We start from the raw sequence: 20,660 nt of genomic DNA on the forward strand, positions 1-20,660 counted from the left end.
GGCTTGACAGCCATATTTATTACAGAAATTAGAACACAGGCATGTTAGTGCTATTTGAATTTCAAAATAATCTATTCTAAGTGTTTCTAAGTGGACTGCAAAAAAAAAAAAAAAGCCAAAAACAGGCATTGCAAATATGAAAAATGAAAAATAATAATAATAACGTTTTGAATACAAACAATTGTAGTCATTGTAAAGTTGTATTGCTGTACGTTGAGAACATTAATTATGAAGTAGAAACAATTTTGCTAAGTCCTTTTTTACATTCAGCCAGTTGCTAAAAAAGTCCAGTCTGTTAACATTATCTGGAGACAATGTGGACCTTTCTTTTGAATGATGTGAGCAGAGAGTGCACCGCAACCTCACGGCAATTTTAGGCTTTTAGGCAGGTTTAGGCAGACACAGACACACACACACACAACGCGCAGGACTGGGCAGCCGACTCCCTTCACATTCATAAAATTTGCTTTAACTGAGCATTCTAAAGTATAGCTGTATTTCACAAGGATTCTGACACAATGCGAAGCAGACACTTTGCAAAAGTTGCAGTAAAGGGGGAAACACGTCAAACTTAATGGAGCATTGGACGGCACATGCTGAAAGACGCTGTCTTTCACAGCTCGCAACTTCATCTGGCACTTTATGAGTATATTTACATAGACGCCAATACTATGCTTTTAATACGATTAAGATAATACTCTTATTAAGAGTTTACCATGTAAACAGCGATTTTATTTTTGATTACCTTAAAAGACCACCGAGTCTTGAAATGTGGAGATTTTTCTTTGCGTTTGCCTAGCGGTATCAAATTCATGCGCTGGATAGCCTGGTAATGCGACATCAATTGTTTTTTACTAAAACTTGCCTTCAAAAAGCTCTTCCTTGGTCTTATTCATATTTCTTTGCATGTTGAATATATATATATATATATATATATATATATATATATATATATATATATATATATATATATATATACACATACATACACACACATAAACACACATATATATATATATATATATATATATATATATATATATATATATATATATATATATATATATATATATATATATATATATATATATATATATATATATATATATATATATATATATATACAGTATGCAACAAAAATGTATGTTCTGGTCCTTCAGGTTGGGGGTTGAGCATTGGGCTAATGACCCACCTAGTAAGTTACTTAAACGGTCCTAGGAGTAAGTACGTATCTGTCTGGGTAACTAATGTAAAATTGCAGGTATCTTATGAATAAGAACTAATCTGCCCTGCTGGCTCTACTCTGACTTTGCTCTTTCACTCCTTTGCCTCAGTGTCCATTTCTGTGACCCAACATGGATCTGTTGTCTTGGAAATGACCCCATAGTTTCCTTTATTGTCCCTGTTAGTTGCCCTAGTGACTGATTGTCTCCATCACCTTGTTACCTTGTCTTGTTTAATGTTGTATTGTGTTTGCCATTCACCTGCTCCTATTCTTGCCTTGGTTCAGATGCTGGATGTTGATGTCTGTCCTTCTCCCCCCTCATTACAGCAAGAAGTCTGAAAAGCACAGAATCTTCAAAGAATGCCAATCTGTCATTGTATTTAACCAGTAAAATATCACTCATTAAAAATTCATTGCAATAATTTTGTCTACTTAGAGTGGAGTAATGAGCTCCATTATGATAATGATGCATTTGTTTATCTTTTACTCATTTATAAATTTGTTTTATCCAGCAAATTCATGAAAAAAATATATATTTCCCAAATCCTTAAGTTATGAGGGTGGTTCTTTTATGCTTTCTATAGTATTAGCGTATGCTCATAAGTTCTATGTTATACAATGCTTGGAGAATGTGAGCAGTTACAATGGCCTGAACTGAAATCTATAGTAGATGGTTCAGCACCATCAATTTCCCTGCTGTGCTTATTCAATGCAATCTATTGTTAATTCACACCGAAGGAGACTTCTGATTAACCGAGTCCTTGTGGACCACCAAGCTCCTCACCACTCTCATGCAGCTCTTTTTAATTAGGACACAGCACTCAATGATACATTTCTCAGAAATTCATTAGAATTCAAGTGGCCTTCAGCCTGTGTCCCTATTCATTTCCAAAAGGTGGCTTTACACCAGGGAAAGCAATCGATTCAGAAGTATAAGGAGCTCAAATTTGCTGCATATGGTCCTAAGTCTTAAGTGTGTGAACCGACAAATTAAACAGGTGCTGCTTGTGATTGCTTCTTGTATATAATTTACAAGGATTAAATATGCGTTTTAAAGTACCAAAGTCTGACTGTTTTTTTTTTTTTTTTTTTTCAGTTTTTGACTTTTATCCATATACATAAAAACACTATAATAAATTCTTGTGTGTAAGAGTGTTGTCTCGTTTTCCTGTTCAAATATCAGAAGTTCGAAAATTAATTGATAAGAAACATGATTCAAGTTAGCTATTATTTTAGTTATTAAATTATTACAATATTTTTATTTATTAGACTAATGATTTCAAACAAACAAACAAACAAACAAACAAACAAATAACAAATAAACATAATTTATTTGAGGGCCCCTTTCCGTGGCCAAGGGGGGTGTGTGAGCCGGGCTTTTCCCTAACCTCTGGGTCAGGGGGAAGTTTTAAGCTTCCAGGCTGCCCTGAGTGCCCCCTCCTATGGCCATGGGTGGTGTGTGAGCCTGGCTTCTCCCTGCCCTCTGGTCAGCGGGGAGTTCCAAGCTTCCAGGCCGCCCTGAAGGCCCCCTTTCTCGGCCATGGGGTGTGTTCGAGCCTGGCTTCTACCTGCCCTCTGGCGCTAGAGGCGCCACATGCTAATGCCCAAAAGCATGTGTGCTACAAATGGAGTGCACTCTTACTTCTCGGGGAAACGGCTCGCCCTGGCTCCGATAAGCGAGGGAGATGGTATCCACTGTTCAGTGGGCGTGTTCCAACCTCTGTTTGGATATGGCACTTCCCTTCTGCTGATCATCGCAACAGATAAAGAGCTGCTCAGAGGACCTAAGCCCTCAGTACGATTTGTATAATATTCAAAGCGCGAACAGGACACAGCAATATAGGGGCTGGGTCTGCCTCCTCCGTGGGCAGCGCTTGCAGGTTCACTACGTAGTCTAAAAAGAACACTGTAGGAACCTAGGGCACCTAGGTGGGCCAGCCCAAAATGCTGGCACATTTCGACGGAAAATGCCTCCAGATATCTGCCCATTTGGCCGATGCCAATGCGACCAGCAGAGCTATCTACCTGGACAAAAATCTTCAAGATACTGAGTTGAGAGATCAAGGAGACCTGTCCTCAGAGAGTTCTCCAAATGGGTAAGAGAGGGAAACAGGATAGAATTAATATCCACATCACGCACCTCTAGGAACTGGATGATGAAGCGACAGCGCGCCGCCATCTGCGCGTCCTCAGAGCAGGGATAATCATAACGCCAACCCCTCAGTGCGAAGGGGACAGTTTTAGCTCCAGCCAACTGATAGAAGATAGCATCACACTGACCTAGCATAATCGAGGTTTCCTTCTCGGAGAGAAGTATACCACACGGCCAAAAGACTTCCCTTCAGGGTGTAGGCATGCCTCATAGAGGGTGCTCCAGCCTGAGTGACGATGTTAACCACCTAAATGGTAGGTCACCTAAGTCCTCACGCTCCACCTATGGACCACACACGATGTTCAACAGATTAGGGCTTGAGTGCCAAACAAAAGAAGCTTTTTTTAGCGGATGTGCCATGGAGGGGCCATCATGAGGAGAGAGCTGAAATACAGGTCCGATTGGGCCAGAGAGGTGCAAAACATAGACCTGATCCTCATCCTCCTTGACTTTACTCAGTAACTGCACGAGTAGGCTTACTGGAGATATGCGTAGTACATACGCCCCAGGGCCAACTGTGTAGCCAGAGGAACTCTGCAAGGTTTGCCAAGTGGGGAACTTAAGCGAGAGAGTGCACATATCTCTGCATAAGAGAGAAAGGTGCAGCCCCTAACAGCTGGACAGTCGGGGGGGCAGTCTACATTTTCCCAGGCGAAACTGCCGTGAGAGTGCATCAGCTGCGCGGCACCACAGCAAAGTGAAAGTCACCCCATGCGTGCTTGCGTGCCATGCGCATCTTGGGACCTGACTGTAAAGCAAATGCTGAAGCGGTCTCCTGAGCGGCGAGACAGCGGCTGCGGATGCCATATGCTTAAGAAGCCTCTGAAACAATATCAGTGGGACCACAGTTTCTCTGGCAAACTCTCTCAGACAGGTCAGCATCAGCTAGGCATGCTCTCGGGGTAGGTGTGCCGTCATGGTGGTCGAGTCTATCTCCAATCCGAGAAAAGAGATGCTCTGCATGCGGGCGAGCTTGCTCTTTTCTCGGTTGATCTGAAGCCCCAATAGGTCGAGGTGCCGAAGCACCCTGTCTCGGTGAGTAATTGATTGATCTCATGAGTGCTAAATAAGCCAGTCGAGAATAATGAGTATGCGGTTGCCCGCAAGTCGAATGGGCACTAGGGCACCCTCCGCAAACTTGGTTTAAAACCGGCAGAGACAGGGAGCGCCCGAAGGGGAAGACTTGTGCTGCCAGACTCGACCTTCAAATGCAGACCGCAGAACTGACGGTGGCGCGGAAGTATGGAGACATGAAGTACGCGTCCTTTAGGTCTATTGCTGCAGACCAATCCAGAGGAAGAACGGATTCACTTCTGCGTAAGCTTTCTGAACGGCAGCTTGTGAAGAATGTGCAACAATGTGCAATCTAGGATTAACCGTTGCCCACCGATCTTTTTTTGGGTACAATGAAGTACAAGCTGTAAAACCTGCTCTCTATCTCGGCTGGAGGGACTGGCTACATTGCATCCTTCACCAGGAGAACTGCTGGTTGCCTGCAAAGAGGTTGCGGCCTTATGTTCCCACCAATAGATTACTCAACACATCGCATCCGACTGCACCACTATGAATTCCTGGGTAAATCCACTGATGGTGTCGCTGAACAGGCCAGCCTGGGATATGGGCAAGTTAAAAAAGCAACTTTCAACTTTTTTCTCTTGGTTTAGCCAGAGGTGGCGTTCCTGGACCACTAATGTGTCCATTGTCCTTCCCAGGGCACACGCAGTGGTCTTGTAGTTCATAGAGCTCAGCCAGTTGCAGTGCAGGGCTCCTAACAAGCCTGGTTCGAAACCACCTTTGTGCAGCTGGGTCAGCACCTGTGCTTGGTAGTGCTGGTAGGTGGCCCTAGCGTGCTGATTGCAAGGAACCTGGCCCACGGCTTTGTGCCTCAGCTTGGCACGCGCTGCACTTATATTCCAAATTGATTTTAGGTAGCACCAGCTGTGCATGCTGACGCTGCCAACTCATTATCATTTTATTGGCCCGTATAAATACTCTTTCAGATGATTGAATTCTGATGAAATCCCCATATGGGAAGTTTCAACATAGCATTGAAGTTCCCCTCCCGAAAGGGAACAGTTAAACAGACCATCTGCAGCGCAAGAATAAAGAATGAACCTCCTCCATTCGGTCTCTTTACTTTCTCTTTCGTGGATAGGGAAACATCACTGAAGACATCCATTAGTCTATATATTTAATTTTAAGCGCTAAGATTTGTTTTAAAACTATTTCTAAATTCTAATTTTCAGAAAACGAATAAATGATCAATAATAATGAAGTGTGGTCAAAAAACACACTTAAAGTTATATACAAACACACATTCTATTCTTATGCCCCATATGGTCCAAACATTAGTAGCTACTTAAGGCTAAAATGTCATTTATACAATCTTGCTTGTTCTAGCCAATAGACTTGAATATCCCTCAATAAGTGTAATAATTAATGTGAATATAACTTTAACTTTAGAATAGGGGGGTTATATTGCCTTTATTAACAATGTATTAATGAAATTTTAGCCTGATTAGCTAGTTCTAGTCAATAAACTTGAATAATACTCGAGTGCCATTATAAGCGTAGACAATTTTAACTTTAGGACATGAGGTTAAACTGTTTATTACACTATTTTAGGCATATATAATGGCAACATTAAACATAATTACTAGCTTTTTATTCAGTTAACTTACACCAGGGATGTCAAACTTAATTCCTGGAGGGCCACAGCCCTGCACAGTTTAGTTCCAACCCTGCTCCAACACACTTACCTGTAGGTTTCAAACAAGCCTGAAGAACTCAGTTAGTTTGATCAGGAGTGTTTAATTAGGGCTGGAACTAAACTGTGCAGAGCTGCGGCCCTCCAGGAACTGAGTTTGACATCCCTGACTTACACAATGAATGAAAGAAATAATGCATGGATTATCAAATAGTAAATAATTGTTGAAATGGCTTTAATTTATGTTCAGTTATTCATAAATTATGTGTTTGCTCATGCTTAACTGATGCATAATTGTGAAGAAGTTAATCATGATTTACAAGTTTGACTGAGCTTAACTAATGCACAATCTAGGACCCTTAAAATTTTCAGTTAACCATTAATTACTAGTGCTTTTGTTTTAGCTAATGCTTAATTGTGAACAAATTAACCATAAACGAATGCATTGCTCTTAAAATAGTGTTAAAACAAGTTTATTTTGGGTGAACTACGCATGTAAGTAAACTGTATGTGTTAAGAAAAAAAAACTTTCTTGAAATTGTGGAAATGTCCTCATGTGCCTGCTTCCCCGGGATGTTTTCTCCCACAGCCAGGCTGTTCCTTTAGCACTCAAATGTCGTCAGTGAACAGTTTTGGCTAAAAAGGATTAAATTCAGAGGTGTTAGATGAAGAAGGCTGTTGAGAAGTGATATGCAGGTGTTGTAGGCTACTTGCTGCTATCCAACATCAAAGATCCCTTCAATCCCTGGACAGAAATGTCTACATATTTACCAGACATGCAAGAGTAATGTGATGGAGCTTTGATATTATTCTAACACCAAATGATGTATTTCTTTTTGCTTGTTGAATTTGGACATTTACAGGTATCTTCGGTGTGTTGTTGATTCCAAATATTGAACAATTAATCATTTTTTACTAAACCTTAATCAATTTTATTTGCACAAAATGACAAAAAAAATTTGCATGAATTTCATAATCCATGAACTCCAGATTTCCAAAAAAAATTATGATGATTATGTTCTTAAAAATAATTGGAAATGAATTATTTCATTAATTAACTGGGCTGTTTTAAGTATTGAGCATTAAAAACATCTCTTGCTGCACTAAAAAATCTCTTTTTTTTTCTTGTGAATTAAGTTCACTTATTTTTTTTCAGTGGTTTAACATAATATAAGAAATAACAAAAACATATATAAAAATAAGTTATTCAATAACATGTCATTATTGTATCATAATTTTCAACCCAGACATCATATTGTTTAAAACATTTCAGCATTTCAAGAAAAGTCTTTCTTTACTTCTCAATATAAAAAGCAGAGATCAAGGCCACATAATGCAATTTGGAAGCTCAGAACTTTTGTAATTCTTTTGTTTGGTCAGATCAAATATATTGGGCAAATATGGTGTGACATTGCACTGCTTTGCAGATGACACCCAGTTTTATCTACCTTTGAAGTCTACTGCTGAGATTAAGCTGTGGATGTCTGCAAATTTGCTTTGTTTAAATTAATCAAAAAAAAAAAAAAAAGGTCTTATGTGGCCCTTCTGAGTCTGTTGACACATCTAAAATTGAGTGGGGTATTCTACCCAATTTGGATACATCAAGTAAAAAAAAAAGTATGTCTAGCGTGTGATAGTCTTCAAAATTTGACAAACAAATAAATGTAACAAGTCAAATGTTTTTTTTTTTTTTTTGATTGAAATAAATTTTTATAATTCTCTGAGAAAAAATTAGAGAATTTAGGTGATGTTTACGTGACAAAATTGAAATTGAAACACAAAATTTGTGTTTGTTTTGTCTGTTTATTTACACAAGAACAGCATTTTTGTGACTGAAAAGGCGTACATCTAAAAATATGGGATATATAGCACCCAAAAACAGTCCCTTTAAGACAAGTCCTTTTACTCAGCGGCCATCTTTTATATGCCTCTCGGGTATGCTGTATGCTCTGGCATTCTGTCTGAATGGGGAAACAAAAATTCTCCAAAACTGTTTGCCAAGCTTACAAATTACCAATTTATGTCTGTGTTACACATTTTCATCCTCTACAGCAGTGGTCACCAAACTTGTTCCTGGAGGGCCGGTGTCCTGCAGATTTTAGTTCCAACCCTAATCAAACACACCTGAACAAGCTAATCAAGGTCTTAAGGCTGATTTATACTTCTGCGTCAAACGTTGGCGTATGCTACAGATCTGACGCATAGCCCTTCGTCGTGGCCGTCGCCGTCACTGACGTGCACCTCTCAAAAAATGTAACTACACGTCGCAACGATGCGTAGCGTAAGCTCTGTGATTGGTCGGCTTGGTAGCGCTGACGAGTCTGGGCGGGACCGAGAGCCGCGCGAGTGATCGTTTACAAGTGTGGAGTCCCGTGAAGGAGCTCCGGATGAAAAGTTTTGTTTTGTGTTTACCTCATAGTTAAAGTTGTTGCACGTCCGCCGGTTTGAGCCACTTGTACATCCCGGAAGTGTTCAGGAAAAGCAATAAAGCAGCGAAGAAACTCAACACAGAGGAACATTTAAACCTCACTGCCCACTAGCGTTTCGGAAGTGTTAATGCAGACCAACAGAGACGCGCAGAAGTATAAATGCACAGCCATGCGCGTTGCATGCGCCGTGGGTTACGCCGGTCACCTGACGCAGAAGTATAAATCAGCCTTTACTAGGTATACTTGAAACACCCAGGCAGGTGTGTGGAGGCAAGTTGGAGCTAAACCCTGCAGGGACACCGGCCCTTCAGGATCGAGATTGGTGACCACTGCTCTACATAATGCTTTGGCAGATCGTGCTGGTTTTCTGAAATAATTCACAATTTGGCCCTGATGGTAAATCTCCTCCGGAAATGACAGCGACTCTTTGTTTACAAGTTTGTGGGAGTTTAACTTGTTGCTGCTGTCATGTGATGTGTGTTTGACAGGATGGACTGTACCTCGCATTCATTTCATACAGATTCCACAGCCACAAACTTTTGATTTCAATTATAGTTGGTTCATTTAAAAGTAACGATTTTAAGCTTGTGGATGTGAATATATTTATGTCTGTGATGAAGCATTCACTGAGATTCCAGTGGGTTTGTTCACCTCAAAAAAACTGTTGTAAAAACAGACGTCTGGTCTGAGCTTCTCCCCTGGAGAATGTCAGTATATAGCGATCGATTATTGGCTCCAATACTAGTAGGCGGGGCTTCATTTATTATATTGACTGTTACAATTTTCCCTATTGAAAACTATACGAGTGACATATCTTGTGTATTCACACTTCCCAATGGGTACTGTTTGCAAACAAGACGACAGTGCCAAATATGGGCTTGGCATATGTAATACAGTGCTTTTGGCTGTCTTTTCAAAATGTTGTTTAAACCTGACATGAAAAAAAAAATAAATAAAATAAACTCAGTTTTTGCTTGTATTATCATTGCCATGCAAACTTAGCTTTAGAGAGTTTAAACAACATTAAAAAAAAATATTTTAACTGTAGTGTTAAAATATATATGAGTGCAGTGTTTGTTGATTTCTTTTTATTCTTATTTATTTATGCTTGTGCTATTGTGATATATATATATATATATATATATATATATATATATATATATATATATATATATATATATATATATATGTGTGTGTGTGTGTGTGTGTGTGTGTGTGTGTGTGTGTGTGAATTTGAAAGTGATTTTGTTGTTGTTCAATATTCATTGGTCAATATTTGTTGAATTATAATGTGATTTTTAATTAGCGAACATTGAACAAATACTCATAAAACAAACAAATAAAACTAGTGACAGGGCTGATAGTGGAAAAAATTCCTGAGCCTGAACTTTTTTTCCTTGCCCCTGAGGTGAGTATGGGTGGGGGTACTATGTATGCACCGCACTTTTAACACATAACTTGTGGGCCCCTGGGCCCAAATATATTAACAGCCTATGTGTAACCCTGATCATCATTATTGTCAAGTGGCTCTTTTTAGACACATGCCAGTAATGTCAGTGACACATGCCAGTGTCAGTGATCTTGTGACATGTGCCAGTAGGTGTCAGTATAAGCACGTTATAGGCACATTAATCTTATAAGTCTCTTTGCTTTAATATTTAAAAATCATTAGGCAAATGACACCTGTTATCTTACATGCATATATGTTATGAGTTTTCAACATGCATTTTATTATAACTTTTTAAAGGATATTATTTAAAATACCTTAAAATGAAAATAAGTTAAATAATAAAATAAATGAATGAATTAAAAACATAGAGAAGTCCATATTGTAGGGAACAAAGGAACTGCCAGGATGCAATAATATACAGTACAACAGATAAGTGTAACCCCTCCCATACATAAGCATGCCACAATAAATTTGACTGACATGTACTGTCAAATGACTATATTACGTATGGAAGTATGACTACGAATACATAAAATAAATGCGTTTAAATTAAAACATCGTGGAGTAGCTCAGCAAATAAACTAACTTGCGACGCGATAAATTAGGTTAAAAGTCGCGTAATGATTAAATATGGTTTTGCTCGTGTTAATTAATGTCATAATTAATGTCAGTGACATGCAGCGCGACACTCTGAGTGACACAGGTCACTACACATGCCACTAGCGAGTGACACATGACAGTGGAAAACCGGACGTGCCACCACTACACTCAGTGGCATGTGCCAGTGTCATCTGTACGTCAGATGTCGTGTCACTCCATGTTAAAACTGCTACTGTGAATCTGCGTTCAAGCGCACACAATAAGCTAAAACTCGCCCCAAGCACCGGCAAAAACAAATAACAATGAATGTGTCGAGGAAAGAGTAAGGACATATCTTAATTATTTATTAATAAACTTATTCTGAGTCAGTGTCGCAAAGATCCTGACTGGCAATCTCCTCTTGGACTCGCCTTTAGAGAGAAATTCATCTTTACGGATTACATGAAGGAGTTTTTTTGTTTTCGATTTGTTTTATTTCGTTAAGTAATAATTTAAAGCTTTCTATAAATATATTTATTATGTCTGTGAGGCAAATACACTTTGCTACATTTTGTTAAGCGCTCCTGTTCAAAAACCAGACGACAGAAAGCGCATAATTTTGGTTTTCTTTATTTTATAAAAACACTGTAACGTTTTTTGATGTATTACTCGTACTTTGTGAGCAAAAATGACGGATAACTTTAAATTGCTCCCACTGAAAAAATGCAAGTGATTGCTCTGGCGCCTCGATGTCCTGCAAGCTTTTTATAAGCAAACTATGCGCCTAATAGCACACATTCTTTAACGTTTAAGCTACCATTGTTTTATACTTGAACTGTTTTATATCTTTTATTTTAGGCAAGTCGTGATGATCTGAGAAGGCAAACTGATCAAACAGACAATGATGGTCTTCCGCTGGGCGCTGTTCGTTAAAAAAAAACTTATTTTTAACAAATAAAAAATGCTCCAAACGTTTTTCTAAATAAGCTGAATAAAAAACGAAACTAAATATAAACACTTTGCCATTAGGCTACATACAAAACTGAACTATTTCATAGCTGAAACACTAAGTTGTTTAAGGAGAAGGGGGAAATATATTTTTGTCCCGTCTATTGCTTCACCGTTATTTCGAGAATAAACCCAGCGTAAATATGCAGATGTCATTCCCAAAACATATCAGCGTATATGTGCCGAAAACGAAAGTTTCATACAAATTCTGAATGGATTATTGCCTGTAAAGTGCAAAGCACGCTCCTCTTATTATCACTAAAAAGCGTCACTAATCTTAGTTCATAGAGATCTCACAAAGATCCGTTATAATTTATAAAGCTCTCTAAATTACACAATTAATCTTTTATTTACATGGCGTCTACACTCAAAAGATGATTCACGAGCACACAAAATGGCACTTAATAAAAACCAATCCGGCGCTTTCAGCAGTGAGTGAATTCTGTGAATCTAGAGAAATGACAGATCAATATCCGTGAACCTGATTTTTTTCCCCCGCAGCCACAGTACGCCGGAAATCCGGCGTGGTGCCGGAACGCTATCACCCCTGTAGTGAACATTTAAAATATATCATCTTGCATGTTTATAGACTTAAGAGGTCTGAAATATTTGAGCATGCATTATAAATAATCATTCGTCATAACTAAGCATAACATGATGTTTTGCTTAAATTCAAAACTCAGCACTTTACAAATTTGAAATATTGACTTTTTTTAAAACTTCTTTTGACTTCTTTTTAAAAATATATAGACTTTTTTACATTTTGTACAAGTTGAAATTACTCTTATTTTCTCATACTTTTTAATGTCATTCCTTTCAGAGCTATTGCTGTCTATGGAGGACTAGAGAGCTCCAGACTTTATCAAAACAAATATCCAAATTTGAGTAGCGAAGAATCATTAAAAAGGTCTTACCGAGAGTTTTAATTTGTGTCTGACTTATCTCTTAAAGATTCTTACAAACTTAACTTGAATCAGAAAATGATCATATGATCCAGTGAATACTAAGAAAAAGCAGACAAACAAACATCTCATCACCTGAACATGGCGTCACATTATTATTGTTTCAAATGTATTTAATTAGGGATGAAAACAGTTACAAATATTGCCTGTTCATTTTGCAACTAACAATTTTACAGCTAACGTTTTCAGAATGCTTTTTAAAGCTTTTAGCTTGTTTTCAGGATTTAATTAATTTATATATCAAACACTTCCATTTAGGTCTCACTATCCTTAATATACAACCATTATCACTCTTAAAAACAAAGGTTCTTTATTGGCATACACAAAAAATGACAGTAGAATGACATCCAGTGAAGTGCAGGACTTGAGTGATGGGCAAAAAGTGGTCAAGCTGGCCAATACTCCTACTGGCACGCTACATCTCTTTACTGGACATCTCAAGGCAATGTGTCCAGCGAACCCACAGTACAAGCACAATCTAGCCACCAGTCGTCGCTGTCATTCCGCTTCAGAAATGTGCATGGAATCCAGTTGCAAAGATTCAGAGTAAAGGCCCGAGCACACCGAGACATTTTTTGCTTGCGTTTTCCGTCGACGTTTAACGCCTTGTGACTAAATAAAGGGCGTCAATGTGATCGTGCACAACAACGCACAAAACAGTGGCCGTAAAAACATCATTTAAAAAAAAAAGAATGACTCATGCTTGTTTTTTTGTTTTGACGCACCGCGTTAAAACCTTCTCCACCAATCAGATTGGCACTTTTTTACGTGCATAGAGCTGCTGAAGTTACAGTAAACAACACTTGGAGGCGCTTAAGCGCAAAACTGTCAGTGTGAGCGCACATTGAAAAAAAGATGCCCAGAGGCAATATGAATGTGGAGCAGCTTATTGCTTTGGTGAAAAAATAATAATTTCTTCATCGCTAAAATTGGAGCAGCTGCTTGAACCATCCCTAACAACAAGCGTGTCAACTTTGTCTTCTTCTTCTTCTTCTCTGTTATAAGCGGGTGTCAGAAGCTTAAAGTTGTGTAGCATCATCTAACGTCCAGGAGTGATTTTGCATACTCTTCTGATTGACGCCAGTGAAAATCGCTTGGGTTTGAATCAGGAAAAACGTCTTGAATGAAAAGTGTCCCAGTGTGCAAGAGCCTTAAGGCTGTGACGTCAGAGAGCAAGGACCAAGACAAGAAGCAGTAAACACAGTTGCAGGATCAAGGAAGTGGTGACGGTGGTCGAGACGTCTATCTACTCGATTAGCCAACTCCACCAGAGGATCAAATCGGGTAGGGAGATTGTGGACCAGGAGCTCGTCCTTTAACTCTGTGTTTGGACCATTCAGAAAATATGCTGTGAGTGCCGGCTTGTTCCAGTCACATGTAGCTGCCAAAGTGCAGAACTCAATCGCATAATCCGCTGCAGATCTTCCCCCCCTGCGGAGAGTGGCGAGAAACATGACGCCTCGCACCCATGGATGGAGCAATCGAAGACCTTATTCTTTTCCTGCTTCAAAATGGGGAAGTGGTTACAACACTCAAAATTAGGTTCCCACAAAGCCGCTCCCAAGTCTCTTGCTCGCCCAGTAAGTAGAGATATCACAAATGCCACCCTGGCTCGATCATTAGCATGGGTGGTAGGTTAGAGTTAAAAAAAAAAAAAAAACACCCCGAAGTGAGAAAGGCACAGCACTCTGTAGACTGACCTTAGTAGCGTGGGGGATTGTTGATCCTGTGTTCCGGGGGGGTGAAAGAAGTCAGGTGTCAGTGTGGACTCAACGCAGGACCTGTAGCTGGGCGGTGAGCTTAGTGACCCGAGCAGATAAGCTCTCAACGACATGTCTTGCAGCTACCAACTCCTGCTCATGTCGACCCAACATAATTTCATGGAGCTTCGCAGCTAGGTGTATGGGACATTCCTGTGTCGGTTCCATACGAGGATATGAGCCAGGTTATTCTGTCAAGGCTGGACAGAGCACACAGACAGATAATGCTCAAACTGAAAGTTTAATTAGTAAAGAAGAAAGGCAGCTGTCATTCGCCGACCACCCGCGGGAACAGAGACTGAATTAAGGCAACAGAAATTTCCCACTCGGGTCCTTTAGTGATGAGATGAGTTGAAGGAGCAGTATGAGGAGATACCACCTGCAGCAGAACGAGTGCTGGCGCTGGCAAGCACAGAGGTGGAGGCTAAATTCAAGAGCGTGGTGACTGCGCAGATCACAGTTAAGCAATCACGTTAAGTTATAAATTAAAGTGCTGGACTAGACTGGATTGGACTAGACAAAAATCACTCAAGGCATTAAGGAAAAGCATAGCGTCCATAAGCTATAAGCTATAATAAACACTTTTGTAAATTGGTTAAGTTATGTTCCTCACCACTAGCTTGCTTGGTTTGGGACTTGTGGAGCTGTGCATCGATATATTTGCTATTCAGTGATTGGACTTTCAGTAGTGAATATTAAAGGGTCACGAAACACCAAAACACATTTTTTGAGCTGTTGACAGTGGTATATGTGTCCCACACTGCTAAAAACACTATTAGGACACCTATATTTCACTAAAAAGTGTAAATTGGTTGTTTTTGCGTTATTTCAAGCAAATTCGTACTTCCTGTTTGAAACGAATTTTTGAAGCTGCGTCACGGTCATGACATAATAGCGTGTATTCCAGCATGCAGACTGGGCGTCTGTGCCAGAGTGTGCCTTATTACGTCTTACAGTGTGATGCATTAATGCATGAGTAAGGCTTGGTTCAAACCAATCAGCGCGCTCTATTGTGCAACTTCATTAATATTCATTAGTGTCACCGTCTTTACACCACAGAGACGCCACGTTGTGTTGGCAAAACAAGCGTGAAGTGTTGCTTTTACAGTTTGCTGCCATTAAGTTTCGTTTTCATTTTCTCTCTGTGAGAGCTTATCTGGATCACGTGTGGATTACAGTGTACGCGACGCTCGACAACAATAATTTACGTGTCTAAGGAGGATTATTGTTTACCTGAGAGCTGTTCTCATCTGCAAACGCTGAAATCCGGATTCCGGATGTAGTCTTCTCTTCATAAAGACGCGGCTCTAGTTGCTGGTGATTGTCCTGTCTCTACAGATTTGGTAAGTGAGCGACCAGTGCTCTTTGTATATTCAGTTTGTTCGTATCAAATAAGTTAACCATTGCATTGAGTGCAAACATGTTAGCACCGCATTTTGTGACCGGAATAACACAAGCGGCTTTCTGACGCTACCTGTCGTGTGCATCTAAGTTTCCGGGAAATGCTGAGTTTTTTTTTCTGTCATTCGCCGTGCGGTATCAAACATTGCATGAAAAATACACGCTTAGAGCAGTTCCTCGAATCAAATATCTCATTTGTCGCGAGGGGCATGAATGAATTCCCTGAATGAAAGAGCCGAACTGCAGTTAAAGTCCGACATTTAATAATTTGGCAAATAATTCGACTACAGATGTCCATGTAGGTTAAACACCATCCCTTTCTTCTGTGCATTTTGACTGAAACTCGCGCGTGGCTAAATAGACACTCCCACACCCTCCCACTTTAGTTTCTCCGACACTCCCCCCTAAACAGAGCTGGACACCCCCACTTTTCTGACTTTTTCCAAAGAAGAGGTGTGAAAACACCCTGCTGAAACGAGGGGGTTTCATGGCCCTTTAAACCACACAAAACTAAAATTCAACTTTCAATTTACTATAATCTTCTACTTTATGTTAAGCGGCTTTGACACAATCTACATTGCAAAAACACTATAGAAATAAACATAAATTGAGTTAAATTGAATTGAAATGTTCTTCACAATATAAAATAAATAGCTTTTTTTGGAACGGTTCTCTGTATGGTTCTTCAGGGAATCATAAATGGTTCTTCTAGACAAAAGAAAAAAAAATCTTCTTAAAGTATTTTTGACATACCTCAAGCAATGAAAAAAAATGGCATGAATCTGATCTTCTGCTCACAATTGTCCATACGTGAACATTCAATCTACCCTTACTGAGGCCTTCAATATTGTACAAACACCAGAACATACCCACAGCTTACCTATAAGACAATGAAAAATATAAGCTTATAGAGTTTTGGCTCACTGAGTGATGAAAAGGAGAGAAAAGTGTGTGCGTGCGCAGCTTCTCAGATGCCTGCGAAAGAAATCCGTCCACAGCATGGGATCAAAAAAGAGTGAGAGAGAAGCGGAGGAGAGGTGAAAAAGCATAGGATGAATCTATCTCTCCAGTACACAGAGGAGATGAAACAATCGATCCTTTGCTCTTGAACAGAGCCTGTTGATGATGATGAACCTTTGCAGAACTTTCCTGCTGGCCACAGCACTGCGGCCCTGTTCATCCCAGTCCCCAAACCCAGTCCACTGCAACCCATTATTCTCTGACAGCCTGCTTACAGCCCACTCTCATACACAAGACTGGGGGAGAAGAGAAAATACAGGAGATGATCATATAGTACGCTGATTTAAAGGGACAGTTCAGCCAGAAATGAAAATCAGTGATTGCTCATTCTCAGAAAAATACGCTGAAAGGTCAAGTGTTTTCATAGGCTAATGTTGAATTTCAGTCACAAACTCGATGCTCAAGCCTGTATTAAGCATTTCGGATGCGATCGGGCACATTTGGTCTTGCTTCACTTGCCCAAAGAGATCATCTGATACGATAACGATGTAAATTGCGAATCAGCCAAGCTTCCATGGACGATTCTACGATAAAAGTGGCCATTACTTTTCAAGTGTATGTCATGATTTACTCGGAGGACGGTGTGAAATGAAAAGATGCGCATGGCCGGTGAAATTTAATCGTGTCTTTGTAGCATTTAAATGATTTTCATCCTTGTCATTTTACAGGATTGGGCCTGCTTTTGAATCAGTAGGCCTTGTTGTGTTCTGTACATTTATTTTCAGTTTCTGTAGATGTGAACTATATGAAATTTCATTCCCTTTGGCTAAACATTACCATATGCTTTACGCCCTTAGGAACTAAAACCCAGCTGCACAGATTAACAAAGTATTTCCATGAATCACAGTACTTGCAATAGTTTGTTTGTGGAGTGCTCCTGCTCTTATTTTAGCGAGCTTTGCATGACGAGGAATTGGAAAGTCAATTTATTCCGCTGACATTTATTTTGTCATGCACATTGTGGGGCCATTGAACTGTATTCAAACACAAGCAAACACCCAAACTCTCATGGCTATTCAGAACAATAGATTTTCTTACTTTGTATTTTGTCTTGTTTTCCAGTCCAAACATTTTAATACTCATGTATGCTTCCTTGAAAAGTAAAATTACTTGTCAAAATTTATTTAATATGGTACCTCGTTTTTCGTGGAAGTTAAGTAGTAAAAATAACCTGCAATATACGAAATCATTGAAGTAGTCAGCTTTATTTTTTACAATTATTATAGATGTTTTAAGGCTGTAAAACCCCTTACTACACATTTTATACACTTTATATATCACACATGCAATGACATTTTCACTCTTTTCTCTCTAGTTTAAACACTCTCAAAATTCAAACCTTTGTAGAAAAATAAGACCAGTATTATAGAAATAAACTAAAGATCAAAATCATTTGATCTTCATTTATTTATTCCGTAATGGCACCCTACAGCCACTTAACTTTTTCCTTTCTTTAGTGCAGAGGTCTCAAACTGCCAATGTCATAAGAAGTCCCCATAAGAATTGGGTCCGCCTATAGGACCCCGATTGATTTCACTGGATTTGTAATAGGTATAGTCTGTAGCACTTGATTATAAAGTCCAGTGTTACAACTAATAATTCTGTGAAATCATGTTATAATTTACATATTGTAAAAATGTAATAATGTCTATTTAATTTCACTACATTTATAAGCAATATATAGACCCTACTGATGTATAAATAAATGCAGAGGTTATGAAATTGAGCATTTTTATTTCTTATCATTTAATAAGCCCACGTGTTAGCATAATTATACAGCTTCTGTTTGCCTCCTAGCTGCAACAAACTAATGCAGCTCTGATTAGCCACACAACAGGGTATCAAAAAAAAAGAAAAGCTTTTGATCAGGCATTCACCTCAGACAACCCCTTGGGGTCCTAAGCGGACTCGATTTCTCACCACACCGGCCGGCGGGCTATTTATGGCTCGCCCTTCTCTTGCCTCCGGCCCACAACTGACGTCAATAATATAATGAGATTCGACCCGCCAATATATTTTTGAACCACCTTCATTATTGTGCAGTCGCTTCTAGCCACTTGAGGTTTTGACCTGCCACCTATAGTTGACATTAAAGTACTGCATTCAGACTAGTTTTGCTTTCATTTTCTCTCAGTGTAGACTGAGAGAATGACTGTGTGTCTAACGCTTGGCCATACACACAACAACCACAGATATACAGTTGAAGTATATCCCCCTGGTAATGCTTAATATATATCCGCCATGTCTGTTTTCCTAAAATGCATTAGATATATTAGGTTTCCACTTTTTTCTTGTACTTAAATGTCAAAACGGCCCTCCTATGAATTGTCAGTCACTGAAATAGCCCCCCGCTAATTTGAGTTTGAGACCCCTGCTTTAGTTTGTCCCCAGAAGTCCAACTTGTGTGATGGTTAGAATCTTCCTCCACCTTTTGGGTGCAAAACGTTTCATCGACATAGTGAGAAGAAATCTTGAAAAACAGACAGTACAGAACTTCAGAGTCAGTCCGCCAGCAATCAAAGATTTATGTAAACTTTTCATGACGCAGAACACAATGCGCTGTAGAAAAAATGGCATAATTCACAATCGCAAATTGCACAAAAACAAATCAGCAAAACTGCAAAAAGTGAACAGCGTTATAGCGGGGAAAAAATAATAATAAATCACATTAATTACTCACCCTTAAGCCATAACATACCGGATCTAACCAACTTTGTAATAAAGTAATAATTATTATTATAATAATCGTAATAATAATAATAGGTGTAGCGGTGGCACAGTAGGTAGTGCTGTTGCCTCACAGCAAGAAGGTCACTGGTTCAAGCCTCGACTGGGTCAGTTGGCATTTCTATGTGGAGTTTGCATGTTCTCCCTGTGTTCGCGTGGGTTTTCTTCAGGTGCTCCGGTTTCCCCCACAGTCCAAAGACATGCGGTGCAGGTGAATTGGTTAGGCTAAGTTGTCCTTAGTGTATGAGTGTGAATGAATGTGCATGGATGTTTCCCAGAGATGGGTTGCAGCTGGAAGGGCATGTGCTGTGTAAAACATATGCTGGATAAGTTGGCGGTTCATTTCGCTGTGGCAACCCCAGATAAATAAAGGGACTAAGCTGAAAAGAAAATGAATGAATTAATGAATAATAAATAATAATAATAATAATAAATAATAATAATAATAATAATAATAACAATAATAATAATAATAACAGCAGTTGCAGTCAACTCATGTTTAGTCACTGCTCATGTGTGTGCATAAAGAGAAGGGATCACATGCTGGCTTATATGTGCATGAGATGGGACAGGGTCTTATATTTCCATTGTTTTTCTATGTAAATACACACATGACAGACATGTGTGACATTTATCCACTCATGCACCTCGCATATGAGCACCAGGATTTTAAGACACTGTGTAAAGATAAAATAATTTTAACTTGTACACTTATATAAGAGCAACCTTACCAATGACACTGATTTTGAAATCTGATTTATGTCTATATAGTGGTTAAACATAAAATATTATTTATTTGGATTCATTTTTTTTTTTTTTGATAATTGCAATATTTGGTTTCATCTGGTATTAATACAAATGTATTGACTGAGGCAGATTTTCAGTTTTATAATTCATGCATTGAATGCTACCTAGAGTATATCAAAACGTGATCTTTGCTCTTTTGACAAATTTTGCTTAGAAACTTCATACTGTTGTTTATTAAATTATTTTGTTCAAAAAATTGTATTTAAAACTTTTTTTTACTTAGTATTGTGGAATTGATCTGGAGTGAGTTTGACAAAACACTATATGTAAGCCACACACTCTGGAATTATACAGCAATGCCTCAGTATAGCTGTATAATTGTAATTTAGTGTTTGCTTTGCTTAAAGGGGTCGTCCACTATGATATCATATTTTAAACTTTAGTAGATAGTAGCTGTATGAACGTAAACAAAATATTTGAATGTAAGACACTT

The 20,660-nt window shown here is 39.0% G+C and overlaps 1 long non-coding RNA gene across 1 annotated transcript in view; it reads left to right on the forward strand.

Annotated features, from left to right (window-relative positions):
- Nucleotides 1-2,373, forward strand: part of LOC147842819 (uncharacterized) — a 69,482-nt gene extending 67,109 nt beyond the window's left edge. Inside the window, exon 5 of the long non-coding RNA XR_015498344.1 lies at nucleotides 1,511-2,373. This is a non-coding gene — a long non-coding RNA (uncharacterized LOC147842819). The remainder of the gene's footprint in view (nucleotides 1-1,510) is intronic.
- The last annotated feature ends 18,287 nt before the right edge of the window (nucleotides 2,374-20,660 follow it).

Source organism: Danio rerio, chromosome 8, assembly GCF_052040795.2.
Source record: "Danio rerio strain M-AB ecotype USA chromosome 8, GRCz13ab, whole genome shotgun sequence".
NCBI lineage: Eukaryota > Metazoa > Chordata > Actinopteri > Cypriniformes > Danionidae > Danio > Danio rerio.